This window comes from Mauremys mutica, unplaced genomic scaffold, assembly GCF_020497125.1.
Source record: "Mauremys mutica isolate MM-2020 ecotype Southern unplaced genomic scaffold, ASM2049712v1 001097F_np12_obj, whole genome shotgun sequence".
Lineage (NCBI taxonomy): Eukaryota > Metazoa > Chordata > Testudines > Geoemydidae > Mauremys > Mauremys mutica.
The window spans coordinates 93,857-111,880 of NW_025423116.1; the positions used below are offsets into that span (position 1 = coordinate 93,857).

The 18,024-nt window shown below is 57.2% G+C and overlaps 1 long non-coding RNA gene across 1 annotated transcript; it reads left to right on the forward strand.

Annotated features, from left to right (window-relative positions):
- The first annotated feature begins 650 nt into the window (after positions 1–650).
- LOC123357832 lies at positions 651–9,330 on the forward strand. The gene is made up of 5 exons (XR_006575609.1): positions 651–698; positions 3,875–3,942; positions 6,291–6,373; positions 7,308–7,462; positions 9,060–9,330. It is a non-coding gene; the product is annotated as an uncharacterized LOC123357832 (long non-coding RNA).
- Positions 9,331–18,024: the final 8,694 nt, after the last annotated feature.

Below are 18,024 nucleotides of genomic sequence, written 5' to 3' on the forward strand. Positions count from 1 at the left end.
CACAAATATTCAACAGCGAGGATGATTCACCACAGGAACAAGTTACCAAGGAAAGTGGTGGATTCTCCATCTCCTGATGTCATTTCATGAAGACTAGATGCCTTTATGGAATGTGTTTGCCCCAAAAGTAGCTCTTGTGTCCTACAGGAGGCCTGCGATACGCAGGGGGTCAGATTAGATGCTCTAATGGTCTCTTGCCATAAAGTCGACTAATTTCTGAAAATCTGAGGGTAGCATTGGGAGCAGCGTCTGATGTTTCCCTGCCTAGCCGGCTTGCTGCCTAGAACGAACGCTCCTTGAGTGGGGTGATCCACAGGGAGTAGCTCAAACCTGCAAAGTGCCTGGCCAGGGGCAGGACGTTAACCCAGCAAGGGAGGGGTGTGGCAGTGACATCACAAAGGCCTTTTGCAGGACCTCAGCCTATTGGTCCAAGGTGGTGGGGAGGTGGTGACCTCACAGAGAGATGCTGACATCAGCCAGGCAGGACAGGGGCGAGGGGCCAGGGAAACCTCAGAGACCCCTGTGGCTTTACTGGAGCAAGTCTCCTTCTCCAGGTCTCCTTCTCCTTCTCCAGGTCTCTCTCTGAGGACTGAGAGAGTATTCGGGTTCATGGACGTGAGCGCCAGGAGGAACCTCTTTCGAGTTTTCTCCTTCCCTTTTAGTGATTTTACTAGAAAACAGCCGTCCCTGTTTAGAAGGTAAGAGCCTCCTGGAGGTTTGAAACCTGTTCAGTCTGATCATTCTGGTGAGAGTTGAATTCTAGGCATGGAAAACACGAGCTTAAAGAGACAGAATTTTATTGCGCACCTGGGATTTTGTCCCTTAGAATCACTGGGGACATTAGGGTTTGTCCTTTTTGTTTCACATTTTCCTCCATCCCTTCCTCCCTCCTTTCTCTTCTTCTCTTGCTTATTTTGTTCTTTCTCCTGTTCCCCTCCCAACACCAGGAGGGGGGGGGGGGTGTTGCGGGGGAGGGCTCTGCAGCTCCCACTGTAGGAGGTCCACCCAAAAATGTGAGGCTGAAATAGTGCTCAGGCAGTCAGGACCGGATTAGCCTTTTGTGGGTCCCGGCACCAAACATATTTGTAGGCCCCTATGTAGTCACTGTGGGCTCCGAGTGTGGGCCTGGTGGGGCAGTGCCATTGGTGCCATAGGATACCCGGTACTGAACCTCAGAGACATTTTTCATTTTGATCACACACCCCTACATGACTGTACGCCTTGCCATACACAGCTCCCTCAGCCCCCGGGTTTTCTTATTGAGCTGTACACCCATGTGGGTTTACCAGTGTCCACAGTGAGCAGAACTTTCATAGTGATCAAGGAAACTCCCCACAGATTTATCTCCTTCCTCATTCAGACCTTCTCTAGCCATGTCTCCAGTACCCCCCATGTCACCAGTCACGGCAGGTGGTCCTAGTCTCAGCTCAGAGTTCTAAAGCCAGCAGATACCTGATCAGTTCTGACAGATCCCCCCCCCCAGCCCCCATCCTGCCATGTGAACCAGCCACCTGCAAACACCATCTCCCCAAAGTCAGGACTGAGCCCTTGGGAATCTGAAGACACCAGCCTCTCTCCCTCTGCTCCCATCTACATGCTAGTCTGCTACCTGGTCACCACCACCTCTCCCCATACTTGTTTCCTTTCCACTTTGGAAATGCTCCCACCCAGCTGGAAGCTCCCTCTGCCAGCCTGACCTGCTCCCTCCTTCCCTGCTCCCCTTGACATTCCTGTCCTACTGGTGCCCTCTGTTCCTTGAGGTGAACTCCAGTGTCTTTAGCTGCTCTAGCTTAATGGCCCCAGTAGTCACAGAGCCACCTGCAGCTTCTCTGGCTACAGCCATGGGGCCAGTTCCCAGAGGCCAGCCTTAGCCAGCTGCAGCTACTAGCCGCAGGAGGGGTGGCAATGCCAGGGCTGAGCGTGCTTGAACCTTGCAACGGCAGCACTAGGGGCTCTAAATCCTCAGCCCTGGCCCTAGGCAGCTGCAGACTCTGGAGTTAGGCACTTCCCTCCTCTAGGCCATGGCTTTAAATACCTGCGATTCCCATCACCTGCAGCAGAGGCCACCAATTCCCACGCCCCCCTCAGCCAGCACCTAGTCGTGCAGAAAGTGCAGCCTGAGTGATTTTGGAGGCTGGGGTGCCAGGAGGTTCCCATCCCTGAGCAGCAGCTCTGCAACAAGCTCACGTGCGTCCCAGTTGGGACATTAGCTGTTACTGACAAGGCATGTCTGTGTTCTTTTTTTTATCTCATTGTTAGGTGTGAGAAGTATGAACTGTTGAATAGGTTCCATTAGTTGGTTAATAAGATGTCTACGAAGTAAATCACTGGCTTTAAAATAAGATCCAATCTGGAGCATATGAACTATTGACCCCTGGACTCCATCTCTGAGAGGGGACTTGTTTACCATCAGGGGACAGGCTCAAACCAGTCCAAACCGGTTTTTCCCGCCAAAACCAGCCCTCAGCGTTCCATCTCCTCAGCCCTTTTCCCGCCACAGAAGTGATATAAGGACGTGCTCAGCGCCTGCGCGGGGCCGCCCCACCCCAGCGACGGCCCCTCCACGGTCGGGTCTTCCCAGTGCTCCCGAGCCGGAGAGCGACGAACCCCCTGGGGTCCCGCCGTGAGACTGAGGAACAGGAGGCCTGTCACCCCCATTCCTGCCATCCTGCATCCCTGGTGTCCAGCCTCCCACGGAGCCCCCGGGGAGTGAGAGACCCCGGGGGGGGGGCACTGGGGCTGGGCAGGAAAGTGACTCTGCCCCGGGGAACCCGGGAGAAGCCTCAGAGCTGCCTCAGCCCCAGTGGAGCTGCAGCAGGAGCTGCCCCCGGCACTGCTGGGATTTGGGGGGCAGAGACTGGGGCCTGGCGGGGGGGGATCCCCTGTGGTGTGGGGGGAGATGGGGGGTGTCAGGCAGGGAGGGGAGAAGCTGGAGTTGGGGGGGGAAGGTCAGTGGGATGCGGGGGGGGGGTTGAACTGTCTCTGTGCAGCCAGGAAATTCCCAAGTGGGGGGAGAAGTGGTGGGCGGGGGTAGGGGGGAGGGGGGTTAATTGGATCCTGTCCCTGTTTGTGCCACTTGCCTCTCGCCCCCGATACAAATTCTCTCTAGTTCTGCCCCTTTTCTCGCTCAGTGTCTCACACGGGGCTATAAAATCCTGGGCGATTTCCCCCCTTTCCCCTCCAATGATCAGCTCTCCCGTCTCCCCCGATTTCCCCCGTTCTCCCCATGAGTCTCAAACGTCAGTTTAAAATCTTCTCTCGTGAGGGGCATTTTCCACCCGTGTTATCTGCAGCGATTTGTCCTTGTGTAGGTGGGAAATTGTTGCCCTGCTTCATTCCCCAGCACATGGCTGCCCCTGGAGTGGGGGTGGGATGGTTCAGTGGCTTAATGCTCAAATAAATTTGTTAGTCTCTAAGGTTCCACAAGTACTCCTGTTCTTTTTGTGGATACAGACTAACACGGCTGCTGCTCTGAAACTATGTAACTGTACTCTCTATGCCAGGATCTAAATCATGAATGAAGATATTGAACAGAACTGGACCCAGAGCTGAGCATGGTGGGACCCCACTCCTTATGCCCTTCCGGCCTGACTGTGAACCACTGATAACTACTCTCTGGGAACAGTTTCCCAACCAGTTATGCACCCACCTTAGAGTAGTTCCATCTAGGTTGTATTTCCCTAGTTTGTTAAGGAGAAGGTCATGTGAGACTGCATTGAAAGCCTTCCTAAAGTCTAGATAAACCATATCTGCCGCTTCCCCCCATCCGCAAGGTTTGTTACCCAGTCAAAGAAAGCTATCGGGGGCTGGTTTGACACAACTTGTCCTTGATAAATCCAAGCTGGCTATTGCTTCTCTCCCTATTATCTTCTAGATGTTTTCAGATGGATTCCTGAATTGTTTGCTGCATTATCTTCCCTGGTGCAGAAGTTAAGCTGACTGGTCTGTAACTGCCTGGCTTGTCCTTATTTCCTTTTTCATATATGGGAACTACATTTGCCCTTTTCCAGTCTGCTGGAATCTCTCCCATCTTCCATGACTTTTCAACTATAATAACCAAAGTAAAACTAGCCCATTGGGTCTGTGAGCAGGTAAATCGCCTCCCTCGCCCAGCAGCTCCCCCAGGGCAATGACCCAATGCCTCCCCCTACCACAGGGACAGAAGCTGAAAGTCCATCTGATGGCAGGTCAGGGGCTAGCGTGGAATGTGCTGGGATCTCGGCCTGGGCCCTAGTGGGGTAGGTGACCCCGTCACCCGTAACCACACCCAGCAAGGCCTGCACCGATTTTCTCCCTGTCTGTGAGTCCCAGCAGAGAGACCAGGGACTCATTGGTCCATGGAGAATGAGCTTTCCCCCAGCTGGGGGCTGCAAACCAGTGATCAAGGGCAGCGGGTGAGGGGAGCTTGCACTAGCGCTCCTGCAGGGTCCATGGTGTGGGGTGAACAGAGAAATCCAGTGTCCAGGGCTCTCAGGCCACGTGTCCATTCCACTGCAGGAGGGGATCTGGGAGCAGCCCGAGGGGACTGGGGCAGGAGTCGGGAAAGCAGCCGTCTGGGAGAAGGAGGGAATTCAGCTGTGCTGGGGAAGCTGGGCTGAGCAGAGATGCTGCTGCAGATGCTGCTAGTTCCCTGAGTACGACGCTGCAGCACTTTAACTACATGGTTAATATAGAGGTTGCAGCTCAGCTGAGTAGTGTGCTGCACTCATTTTAATGGTGTTAGTGGCTTTGCCAGGGTATAAAACCAGGGCCGCCCAGAGGATTCCGGGGGCCTGGGGTCTTCGGCGGCAGGGGCCCCCACTTCGGCGGTAATTTGTGGCGGGGGGCCCTTCCGTTTCATGACCCGCCACCGAAGTGCCCCGGAGACCCGTGGCGGGGACCCCCTGCTGCCGAATTACCGCCGAAGACCGGGCTGCACGTCGGCGGCGGGTCCCGCTTCGGCAGTAATTCGCCAGCAGAGGGTCCTTCCACCCCAGAGCGGAAGGATTCCCCGCCGCCGAAGACCGGGAGCAGAAGAAGCTCCAAGGGCCCGGCCCCGCAAGAGTTTTCCGGGGCTCCCGGAGCGAGTGAAGGACCCTGCTCCAGGGGCCCCGAAAAACTCTCGTAGGGGCCCCTGCGGGGCCCGGGGCCTGGGGCAAATTGCCCCTCTTGCCCCCCCCTCTCGGCGGCCCTGTATAAAACTGAGGTGCAGCTTCACCCTGGTCACACCCCTCTATCCCTGCTCCACCCCCTCCCCCTCCAGCCTGTCCATGCTCCCCCCTCCCCGAGCACTCCTTTTGCCTACAGCTGCTGGGGGGAGGCACAAGTGGCACCTGTGTGGGAGGAATTTCCCAGGGTGGGGGAGGGCTTTACCCCTTCCCTACAGCCCCTTTGGCCCACCCTGGGCAGCATGGGAGGCAGAGCACAGTGGTGGGCTGGGGCCAGATTTCAAGAATGTCTCTTGATGTCAGATCCAAATATGGGATCCTGCCTTTACATGCGTAGGGGCTGGACACCTGCAGTGCCCAAGGACTCCACATGCAGCTGTGGCTGCAGTTGGAACAAGTTCCCTGCAGTCCTGTAGTTCAAAGGGAGAAACTGAGGTACCCAAAATTAGGCCATTGTTGTAAATTGAGGCCTTTCCGCCTTGCCCGTTAACAACAGTCGGTGGGCTAAGGCTCATTGGAAGTCACTGTTTAGACTTGATCACGGCTGACGTAGTCCTGGTCATAAGCAGAAGCCTGGCAGTGAAAGGTCCTGATTCCATCCCCAGCCTCCAGAGGCAGATGGTCCCCCAGGGATGGAACAACCCTGGGGAATATTTTACACTCACAGTCTTTCCCACGGGCTGGGTAATTCCACAGTCTCATTCACAGGGCTGAGAACCTCAGGGTTAAGTTGCACAAAGTGAAACTAACTGAAATGTGCCCCCTGCGCTGCACGCTGTGCTGTGCTGCCCTGGGGAGATGTGGCTTTAAGCTGCTGTCCCAGCCCCTTCCCACTCTCAAGAAGGACTGGGCCAAAAGAGATCTGATGAGGTTCAACAAGCGTAAGGATTTTTATCTCTCTAGGCCGATCTGATCAGAAGATCTCGGGGAGCCTTACAGTTTATCTCCCGCTGAGTCCCCCTTTTAAGGCCATCTATCAGAGCTGACTTTAATGAACTCCACACACACAAAGCTATAAAATAAAACAACAACACTTTATTTGCTAAGGGGAGAGGAAGGAATGGAAAGGGGAATGGATTAATGATTCTGGAGATTCGGAATAACACACAGGCACTTATAATACAAGATGTTCTATCTTTACAGACATCAGCGATAAAGGGGTGCAGGATCCAGAAAAGAGAAGCCAGTAGTGAACACTGACCGTGGACAACAGATGAAACAGACAGGTACGTATCCCTATCTTAACTCCCACCCTAACCCGCTTTGCGTCGTCCTGAGTGCACGATTGATCTAACTAATCGGACCAGGTCCGTGTATGCAAGTTTGCTTTCCCAAAACAACAAACAAACAACCCCAACTTAATTAGTAAGTAGCTATTGCAGGCCCATAGCCAGTGGCAAGATTGTACCGCACCAGGAGAGAGAGCAGCCACCTGCACCTCTGACAGCTCAAAAGCTCAAGAGCCAGTGCCCCTGGCCCCTCCCCTCATTGGTCTCTGTAGGGAGCTGTTGCTGGGCAAGGTCAGATTCCTGCTCTTCCCACTTTCCCGCCTTTTCTAGGTACTGAGGAACAAGAACCTGACCCCCAATGGAGGTCGCCTTGTCCTTTTACCAAAACAAAATGGCCTTTTGATTTACAGAACTTATTTTAACTTTTATACAGAATAATTCGGCAAACATGTATACTGAAATTAACATTTCCCCCTCTTGTCGGTGTTACACCTGTTTTAAAAAGATGTAACTGCCGACACCTGTGGCTTTGCCAAATTATGACCCACCCGATGAATAAATTGTCACATGGCGAAAAATTTGCATTGAACCCAAATACAACCATAGTATTACAGAGGGGGTAGTGCTGATTAAAACATTCCTTATCGCAGACTGGGGATGTGTAATAACTGTTTGATTTGCTTCTTCCCTAATTACCACGGGACCAGTTAAACTAGGAATAGGAGAAGGAAGAACCAAAACAAATTGGTATACTCTTATTCCATACGGACCTACCATAGACCATTTACCAGAGTCTGCCGTTGTAACATTCATTTTAAACCTCCCTATACAAGTCTAACTATTTACGGGAAAATTTAACCTTGATCTTACTGCAGTAGAAAGTTTTACAATGAAAAGACTCTTCCTGCTTTACATCCATTTCCCTGCATAGACGAACTATCGCAAGAAGGTGTGGATACAACAGTACATTGAGAGCCGAGAAGGAAGGACTGTGCTGGAGTACTAATTCTGAACATGGCACTAGGTCTTTCATGAACCCAAGGAGCTGATATATTTCCAGAAACCCACCCCATGGTACATGCTCAGGTACTTCCAATTTAATGCAACCGCAAATCTGAGAACTGTTGGGCACCCTAAGTTTGGTACAATTCCCAAAAGAGGTTTTACTATATCCCACTTACATGACATTTCTGTTTTTTCTCTGCATCCCACAGGTGCAGCCTGATAGTTAAGGCACATTTCTGAAATTACTGCTTGAAATATACCTGCCTTGTTCGATCTTTCTTTGACCCACTTGAGCACACAGCACGGTTCTTCCTTGATCATTAAAACAGAAATGGGGTCATTTTGTTCCAAAGGATCCAGGGTGGCCATGGGATCCTCTGTGGCATAATGACTCCCTGTTATACAGAACAGATGGTCACCTTCAACCAAATCAATTAACCAAACCTTAACAAATACAGTGCAACCTATATACATAGAGAATAGGATGATGGCGGTCATGTCGATCTAGGAATGGAAGAGAAAATATGATTGGCACAGTTAAATGGGTTGATTTCCTTTCCATTCCTTTACCTGGCTGCTATGGAATCACTTTAATTTGATCCCCTTCTTTGCTGGTATTTGAACCTGATATACAGAGGCACTTGCTCCGTTTGTTATGATAACTGGACCCACCCAACGAGGACTAAGGACATGGCCTTTTTCTATATAATACCTAAACATTACCTTTGTACCAACCACCCATCCTACATCATTAATGTGGCCTAACCAAGCACTAATGACTTGGTTATTAGCTTTTAGTTGAGGAGCTACTCGATGTTGAAGACTGCTGATGGTGTCTAGCAACTGTGACATGTATAAGTCTATTTGCACCCTGGGAAGGTACTCATCCGGTGGAACTCCTCCCACCCACTAAAGTTCAGGGGTGTGCATAATTCTCCCAGTTAGCATCTCGTGCGGTGAAAACCCTCACACAGTTCTAGTAGATCGCATGGCCGCTAGGATATATGGGAGTTTGCTATCCCAATCCCTTCCTTGCACATCTATTACTTTTCTAAGAGCAGTTTTCATGGCTCTATTAGCCTCTCGACGATAACAGACTTTGCGGGTGAGCAGCTATGTGCAACCGCTGTTTGATGTTTAAGGCCGCACACAGCGCTTTTGTGACTTCACCCACAAAGTGTGGTCCTCTGTCTGAATCTATTTCTGATGGGATACCAAATCGAGAAAAGGTTTGTTCCAGTATTTCCTCCTTTATGTTAGGCAACCACGCCACTTAGACACCCGTTCCAAAGTTTTGGACGCAGCATAGTGTCCCTGGCCATGAGCTACAGTTATTAGTTCTTTTCGTGGAGTTATTGGCATAACCAGTACAGGTAATTCACAGTTTGGTGATGTTGCTATAATCAATCCATTTTTGTCCTTACATATCCTTGATGTTTCCCTGCTGTTAAAAGGGCTTGGAGATCATTATCCTGTTTTTGCAGGGTCAAGATGCCATGGCCTGCTGACACATCTGGAGACGGCATCTTAACTACAGCAGCTGAAATTGGGTCTTATCCCATGTATATGCTGATCCTAACCTAGCAGCTTGTTTTGCTAGCTGATTGGCCTGATTGTCAAGCGTGGCCAGAACCGACCCCCTTCGTATGGGCTTTTACTTTGAACTCTTTTCTTCCAGATGGGAAGGGCTTGAACCACCCAACTAGAAGCAGAACACAGACAGATGTTTTCCTCAGGTGCTACCCCAGACGATACTGCCAGGACCGCAATTCATTGTGCAGCTTGTGCTGACGGCGGCCTCACCGTACCCTGCACCACTTGCTGTGTCCCCTCCTGGATTGCAGCAAACCCTGCAACAGGATGCCCTTCGTGGTGACAAGCACTCCCATCAACTGCCCAGAGTGTTAACCCTTTTCCTTGTACTTCTTCCCAGGATGTTGCTAAGAAGAATGGAGATACTAAGTCTAAATCAGGATCTGGCAACGGACATTCGTGCTCATCTCCTGTGGTAATCGGAGCATAGGGAAGGATTCTCGTATGGGGGGGATCTTCTCAGTACGAATATCCCGATTGACCAGACTTAGAGTCCATCCCGCCAGCCGGGGAGAGGATACCCTTCCCTCATTAATTCTTCCAGAGATGACATATTTTACTGGAGTATGGCATGTCCTCACCACAATGAGAGCTGTGCCACTTAAATATTCCCAATGTGTTAGGGACCATACCAGGGCGAATACCTCACGTTCGCAAGCTGAAAACCTCGCCTCCACCTCACTGAGAGTTTTGGAACCATAGGCCATCGGTCTCACCTGGCCAATTTGTTTTTGCAGCAAAACAGCTCCAGTGCTTGCTGGAGTAGTTGCCAGGTGCAAGTAAAATGGCAGGCCTTGTTTAGGAGAGGCTCGCGCTGGTGCAGCCGCTAGAGCCTTTCTAAGATCATTAAAAAGGCACCTTTCACAATTGGCAAGTCAAATCCTAGTGAGGAAAAGACAAAGAAGCGTAAACTCTGGCAAGTCAAATGAAAAGTATAGGGCAGAGGCCAAAAATGAACGTGAAGAGCAACTAGCCAAGGCACAACAACTAACAGCAAAGGGTTGTTAAGTACATGGGATCAGGGCCGGCTCCAGGCACCAGCCTACCAAGCACATGCTTGGGGCGGCACCTTGGGAGGGGGCGGCACTCGGGGTTTGTTTTTATTTTTTTTTGTTTGGCCAGGCGGCGCTGGGGGGAGGCGGGTCTTAGGAGGTGTGGTGCCGTGTTGGGGGGGGCTGGGACTTGGGCGGTGCTCGGCTGGGGTGGGGACTTGGGCGACGTGCCGCTCAGGGGGCGGGGATGTGGGTGGGGCGCCGCTCAGGGTGGGGACTGGGTGGGGCGCCGCTTGGGGGGCGGGGCTTGGGTGATGCTCGGGGGCGGGGCCTTGGGCGGCATGATGCTCGGGGGCGGGGACGTGGGCGGGGCAATGCTCGGGGTGGGGACTGGGCGGGGCAATGCTCGGGGGGCGGGGCTTAGGTGACGCTAGGGGGCGGGGCCTTGGGCAGCATGACGCTCGAGGGGCGGGGACTTGGGCGGGGCAATGCTCAGGGTGGGGACTGGGCGGGGTGCCGCTCAGGGGGCGGGGCTTGGGTGACGCTAGGGGGCGGGGTCTTGGGCAGCATGATGCTCGAGGGGCGGGGACTTGGGCGGGGCAATGCTCAGGGTGGGGACTGGGCGGGGCGCCGCTCGGGGGGCGGGGCTTGGGTGATGCTCGGGGGCGGGGCCTTGGGCGGTGTGACGCTCGGAGGGGGGGCGGCGCTCCTTGTTTTTGCTTGCGGAGGGGGTACATGGGATGCAGGAAGTCTGCCAAACGGTCAGCAAAGCCACTAGGCAATCGGTGCTAAAGGAGCACTCCAGGAAGACCAGGCCACTGCGGCGAAGCTAAAAAACTTCCTTGCTTCTGTCTTCACTGCAGAGGATGCGGAGGAAATCCAGACACGCCAGCCCTTCTTTTTAGGTGACAGATGCTAGAATCAAAGAATTATAGACCCATCAGGTTAGAAGGCACTGCAAGGTCCAGGGAGGGTGTTTGGGTGAAGAAGGGGGTTTGGGGTGTAGGCTCTGGGAGGGAGTTTGGGTTCTGGGTGCAGGGTCTGGGCTGGGACAGGGGGTTGGGGTTTGGGTGCAGAAGGGGGTACAAGCTCTAGGAGGGAGTTTGGGTTCTGGGTGCAGGGTCTGGGCTGGGACAGGCGGTTGGGGTGCAGGAGGGGGTTTGGGTGCTAGGTGCAGGGTCTGGGCTGGGACAGGGGGTTGGGGTTTGGGAGCAGAAAAGGGTACAAACGAGGGAGTTTGGGTGCTGGGTGCAGGGTCTGGGCTGGGACAGGGGGTTGGGGGTTGGGTGCAGAAGGGGGCACAAGCTCTAGGAGGGGGTTTGGGTGCTAGGTGCAGGGTCTGGGCTGGGACAGGGGGTTGGGGTGCAGGAGGGGGCTTGGGGGCTGGGTGCAGAGTCTGGGATGGGACAGGGGTTTGGGGTGCAGGAGGGGGTTTGGGGGGCTGGGTGTGAGAGGGGGTTTGAGTGTTGGGTGCAGGCTCTGGGCTGGGACAGGGCGTTGGGGTGCAGGAGGGGGTGCAGGGTGTGGGTCTGGGCCAGGGATGAGGAGTTTGGGGTGCAGCAGGAAGGCTGCCCTGGGGCTGGGGTGGGGGGCCAGAGGGGAGGATTCCCCCCAGGGACAAGACACTCACCCAGGCCCCACCAGGCTGCTGCTCAGGAGGTCCAACCGGGATAAGCCCCTCCCCTCAGATTCGACTTGGAGTCACCTGGTGGGGGCGGGGAGGCTGCCATGCGCCTCCTACTTCCACAGGCGCAGCAGCCGCCTCAGCCTGCCCCCAGCGCCGCTCCCCTGTAGCCTGCAGTGGCAGCGGCCAGTGAGGGAGCACAGTGTGGAGATGCAGGGGGCAGGCAGAGACGCTTGGGGGAGGCACGTGGGGGTGGCAGGCAGGGCCGGGGGAGGCACGTGGGGGTGGCAGGCAGGGCCGGGGGATGCTCTGGGGGTGGCACGTGGGAGTGGCAGGTCGGGCTGGGGGAGAAACCCTGCCCTGAACATTGGTGGAGCCGGGCCCCTCGAGGCCCTGAATTTGCTGGAGCCTGGGCACCACAGGCCCATATAACTCGCCGCCTCTGGCAAGGTTCATCTAGTCTAACCCCTGCCAAGATGCAGGACTTTGTGTGTCTAACCCACCCAGCTTCTCTCTTCTGGCTGGGGTCCCTTGACTGCAGCAGCTCCCCCGATCTCCTCGCTCTCCTCTTTCCCTTACTTCCTTCACTTCTCTGCCCACTGGTTTGCTGCATCTCTGAGTCCTCTCTATATGCCCTGGCCCAGCAGCTAGTTGCCCAGGCTACACTCCCATTGCCATCCGTGGGGGCAGCCTGGGCTGTGAGGGCTGCAGGTTTTGGTCCCTGGTCAATGCAGGTGCTATGGCTGCTGCACAGCTACGTGGTGACTCCTGCAGCCCATCACCAAACTGCGGGGCCATATTCTGCAGGGTGGCCTCCCTGGCTGAGATTCTGGGAGCAGAGAACCCCTGGGTCAGAGAAGGAAAATGGCCCACACAGAACACACTGTCAATGGCTCCCACAGACGTCCCCGTGACACCCGACTGTGCAGCCCAGAAGTTCTCCTGCTCCTTCATTGTCACCGCGGGCAAGAGTCTGGCAATGGGAATGGATTATGCATCTGGGCAAGGAGGAATTGGCCATGGAGGTGGAGGAGGACTTGGCTTTGCCCTCCTTATCCTCCTCCTCATCCAAGTCGTCCTCTTCTGCTTTCTTCTCCATGACCACGTGCTCCATTCCCATGGCCAGGTCCTCCCCCTCCTCCACTTCCTCCTCTCTGGCCAGATCCTCCCTCTCCTCTGTGGCCAGGTTCTCCTCCTCCTTTTCCTCCTCGTCCTCTTCTCTGGTCAGGTCCTCTTCCTCCTGCTCCTTCTCCGTGGCCAGGTTCTCCTCCTTCTCATCTTCCTCTCTGGCCAGGTCCTCTTGCTCCTACTCTTCCATTGCCAGGTTGTGAAGGAGTAGGAAGCACAGACTGTCTGTGCGGGGGAGGGGAGAGCCAGAGGTTTAGGTGAAGATGCAGGAATTCAACTGTGAGCTGAGCTTGGCCTGGGGGAGGGGAGATGACACCTCTGGCCAGGGCAGAGACAAAGGAAAGGAGCTGAGGAAAGAGGAGGGGCCGGAGGGAATGTGCAAACGAGTGCTGGCTGGAGAACAGAGGGGAGGCAGGGAGACCGAGCTCTGATCCCCAAGGGGGGCTGTGGGGCCCCCCAAGATGGACCTATCCGGGGGATCCGGTTATCTGTGCCTGCAAGACCTGTGTTGGACTGTGTTCCTGTCGTCTAAATAAACCTTCTGCTTTACTGGCTGGCTGAGAGTCCTGATGAATCTGCAGGGAGTCCGGGGGTGCAGGACCTGACTCCCCCACACTCCGTGACAACTGGTGGCAGCGGTGGGATCGACTGCACCCCGCGGACGGCGCTTCCTGCAGTAAGTGACTGGGGAGCAGTAAAACGAAGGGGCGATTCACCCCCGGGCGAGTGTGACCAGAGAGCAGGACTTTGCAGTAACAGGGTCCCCCGGGGGATCACAGCGAGCGATTCCAGGGGCGGAGGAGGCTGCTGCTCGACCCTGGCAGAGAGGTGGTGACCTCAAGGACTGGCACACTAGGGGTCCCCCTGGAACCTGTGGGGAGCGGCGAGCACCCCGGCCTGCGAGCGGCCAGCAGGAAGATGTATTCCCAGAAGCGCAAGTGGGAGCTGGTGGAGCTGTGCAAGCAGGGGGGGCTGCGCCATGGGAAGCTCACCAAGGCCCAGCTGATTGCCCGGCTGGAGGAGAGAGACCGAGTCAATGAACCGGACCCGGTCTCTGAGGGAAGCAGCCCGGCAGATGCAGCGCAGACACCAGTGTCTGTACCCACTGGGAGTGGTCAGCCGGCTGCTGAGGGCATCCCGAGACCTCCCACCCCTAGGCCTAGGGGAAGGGGGAGGAGGAGCCCAGCTACCGAGGGCACCGTGACCCCCCCGGCCAGCAGGGGGTCGTCCCGGCGACGCTCGGCCTCCGTGGAACTCAGGCGGCTGGACTTGGAGAGAGAGATCAAACGGATGGAGATGGAGATGGAGGAGCGTAAGGAGCTGAGGGGAAGTTCGGACCCACCTACAACCTTATGCCGCCCGCGCCCTTTCCCCACCCCAGTACCCCTGGGGTACACACGGGTTTGGGGCCTTCTCCCCACGTTCCAGTCTGGGGGGCTGTGATTCAGGCTCTCTCGGTTCAGAGCCCCCCTCCTGACCCTGGCCCCCCTCCGGACAGGCTCCTCGGGGCGGGGCCCGGGCCTTACAGCCATCTCCCCCCTGTCCCGGGCCTTCCTCCCCCTCTGGCAGACGTCACAGGAGCGGCAGTGCTGCCGGACATGGGCAAAGACCCCAGGCCAGTAATAGTTCTGCAGCAGCCGCTGCTGGGTACGCCAGGCTCCCGGGTGCCCTGAGGGGGACATGTCATGGGCCTGGCACAGCAGCTGGTGGCGATACTCCTGGGGTGCCACCAGCTGCCTCCTGATCCCTCCTGACTCCATCTTCCCTGGGGGAGCCCATTCTCGGTACAGGAGCCCCTTCTCCCACAGGAACCTTTTCCGGCCACCTCGTCCCATGGTCTGTCCCCCCCCGAGGTTGGCCAGGTCCCTTATCCTCCGCAAGGAGGGGTCTTCCCGCACCGCGGCCTGGTACTCAGCCGCTGGGGCAGGGGCGGGGATCTGCTCTCTCTCACCGGCTGGGTATGGGGCCACAGCCTCTCTGAGCCCTGTCCCTGGGCGTTCCCTCCCTACCGGGTCAGGGTCCGGTGCCCCGGGAAGAGTGCCTTCCCCGGTGTCAGGGTGCAGAGCCCTGCGTCGACCCTGACTACGGTTCACGGACAGGGTGTTACTTGGCCAGTCCTCGAGGTCCCCCCCCATTAACACCTCCGTGGGCAAATGTGGGTGCACTCCCACGTCCTTGAGGCCCTCCTTGTCCCCCCACTTTAGGTGTACCCTCGCTACAGGCACCTTGAATGGGGTCCCGATCACACCCCTCAGGTTCAGGTAGGTGTTGGGCACCATCCGATCTGGGCCCACCACCTGCGGCCGGGCCAGCGTCACCTCTGCGCCCGTATCCAGTACCCAGTGACCTCCTTCCCGTCTACCTCCAGGGGAACAAGGCACTCGCTCCGGAGGGGTAGTCCCGTGCCCACCCTGTAAACCCCAAACTCAGGGCTGGGAGCATCCACCTCGGCGGGGCCGACCCAGGGCCCCCCTCCCTCCTTCGCCGGTGGTACGCGGCCAGCCCCCCTCTCCTGCGAACGCCGCCCCCCCTCCGGCTGGGTCTCTACCAAGTTGACCCGGTGTGGGTGTTGGTCTGCTCAGTTTGTCCTGGAGCTTGGGGCACTGGGCCCGTATGTGGCCCGGTTGGCCACATTGATAGCAGCCCATGTCTCGCGGGTCCCCTCGAGTGGGACGGCTGGACCTGGCGCCAGATGTTTTCCCTTTGGTGGGGGTCCTCCCTCGGCCCCTTCTGGGAGGTCTCCTGGTGAATCTCCCTCTGCGTCGAGGCAGACCTGCTCCTTCGAGACGCCTCCCTATTATCCCCTGCCCGACTGTCCATGTATTGGTCGGCCAGCTGGCCTGCATGCTGCGGGTTCTCCGGCTTTTGGTCCAACAACCACAGCTTCAGGTCGGATGGGCACTGCTCATACAGGTGCTCCAGTACAACTAGGTCAAGCAGGTCCTCTTTAGTTTGGGCCCCAGCTGTCCACTTGCGGGCGTACCCCTGCGCCCGGTTGACCAGTTGCAGGTATGTGCCCTCCCGGGTCTTACGTTGACCCCGGAACCTCTTCCGGTACATCTCCGGGGTCAGCCCAAACTCGCGGAGCAGGGCCTCTTTGAACCGGTTGTAGTCCCGCGCCTCCGCCCCTTTCATTCGGCTGTACACCTCCACGGCGGTGGAGTCCAGTAAGGGGGTGAGGCGCCGGATCCTGTCTGCAGGGTCCACCTGGTGCAGCTCGCAGGCATTCTCAAAGGCCGTCAGGAAGGTGTCCATGTCCTCCCCCTCCTTACGCGGGGCCAGGAAGTTCGTACCGAAGCTCTGTGTAGGCTTGGGCCCCCCCTCACTCACCGCAGCCGGGGCCTCCCTGTTGTTCAGTTGGGCCATGGCCAGCTCATGTCTGCGCTGCTCCTCCTTCTCTCTCGCCTCGTATTCACGCTGGCTTTGTCTTTCCTCATATGCCCTCAGCTCCTTACGCTCCTCCATCTCCATCTCCATCCGTTTGATCTCTCTCTCCAAGTCCAGCCGCCTGAGTTCCACGGAGGCCGAGCGTCGCCGGGACGACCCCCCTGCTGGCCGCGGAGGCGCGGGACTACAACCGGTTCAAAGAGGCCCTGCTCCGCGAGTTTGGGCTGACCCCGGAGATGTACCGGAAGAGGTTCCGGGGTCAACGTAAGACCCGGGAGGGCACATACCTGCACCTGGTCAACCGGGCGCAGGGGTACGCCCGCAAGTGGACAGCTGGGGCCCAAACTAAAGAGGACCTGCTTGACCTAGTTGTACTGGAGCACCTGTATGAGCAGTGCCCATCCGACCTGAAGCTGTGGTTGTTGGACCAAAAGCCGGAGAACCCGCAGCATGCAGGCCAGCTGGCCGACCAATACATGGACAGTCGGGCAGGGGATAATAGGGAGGCGTCTCGAAGGAGCAGGTCTGCCTCGACGCAGAGGGAGATTCACCAGGAGACCTCCCAGAAGGGGCCGAGGGAGGACCCCCACCAAAGGGAAACATCTGGCGCCAGGTCCAGCCGTCCCACTCGAGGGGACCCGCGAGACATGGGCTGCTATCAATGTGGCCAACCGGGCCACATACGGGCCCAGTGCCCCAAGCTCCAGGACAAACTGAGCAGACCAACCCCACACCGGGTCAACTTGGTAGAGACCCAGCCGGAGGGGGGGCGGCGTTCGCAGGAGAGGGGGGCTGGCCGCGTACCACCGGCGAAGGAGGGGAGGGGGGCCCTGGGTCGGCCCCGCCGAGGTGGATGCTCCCAGCCCTGAGTTTGGGGTTTACAGGGGTGGGCACGGGACTACCCCTCCGGAGCGAGTGCCTTGTTTCCCCTGGAGGTAGACGGGAAGGAGGTCACTGGGTACTGGGATACGGGCGCTAGAGGTGACGCTGGCCCGGCCGCAGGTGGTGGGCCCGGATCGGATGGTGCCCAACACCTACCTGAACCTGAGGGGTGTGATCGGGACCCCATTCAAGGTGCCTGTAGCGAGGGTACACCTAAAGTGGGGGGACAAGGAGGGCCTCAAGGACGTGGGAGTGCACCCACATTTGCCCACGGAGGTGTTAATGGGGGGGGACCTCGAGGACTGGCCAAGTAACACCCTGTCCGTGAACCGTAGTCAGGGTCGACGCAGGGCTCTGCACCCTGACACCGGGGAAGGCACTCTTCCCGGGGCACCGGACCCTGACCCGGTAGGGAGGGAACGCCCAGGGACAGGGCTCAGAGAGGCTGTGGCCCCATACCCAGCCGGTGAGAGAGAGCAGATCCCCGCCCCTGCCCCAGCGGCTGAGTACCAGGCCGCGGTGGCGGGAAGACCCCCATCCTTGCGGAGGATAAGGGACCTGGCCAACCTCGGGGGGGGACAGACCATGGGACGAGGTGGCCGGAAAAGGTTCCTGTGGGAGAAGGGGCTCCTGTACCGAGAATGGGCTCCCCCAGGGAAGATGGAGTCCAGGAGGGATCAGGAGGCAGCTGGGTGGCACCCCAGGAGTATCGCCACCAGCTGCTGTGCCAGGCCCATGACATGTCCCCCTCAGGGCACCCGGGAGCCTGGCGTACCCAGCAGCGGCTGCTGCAGAACTATTACTGGCCTGGGGTCTTTGCCCATGTCCGGCAGCACTGCCGCTCCTGTGACGTCTGCCAGAGGGGGAGGAAGGCCCGGGACATGGGGGAGATGGCTGTAAGGCCCGGGCACCCGCCCCCCGAGTGAGCCTGTCCGGAGGGGGGCCAGGGTCAGGAGGGGGGCTGCTGAACCGAGAGAGCCTGAAAAAAAAAAAAAAAAAATTTCACAGCCCCCCAGACTGGAACGTGGGGAGAAGGC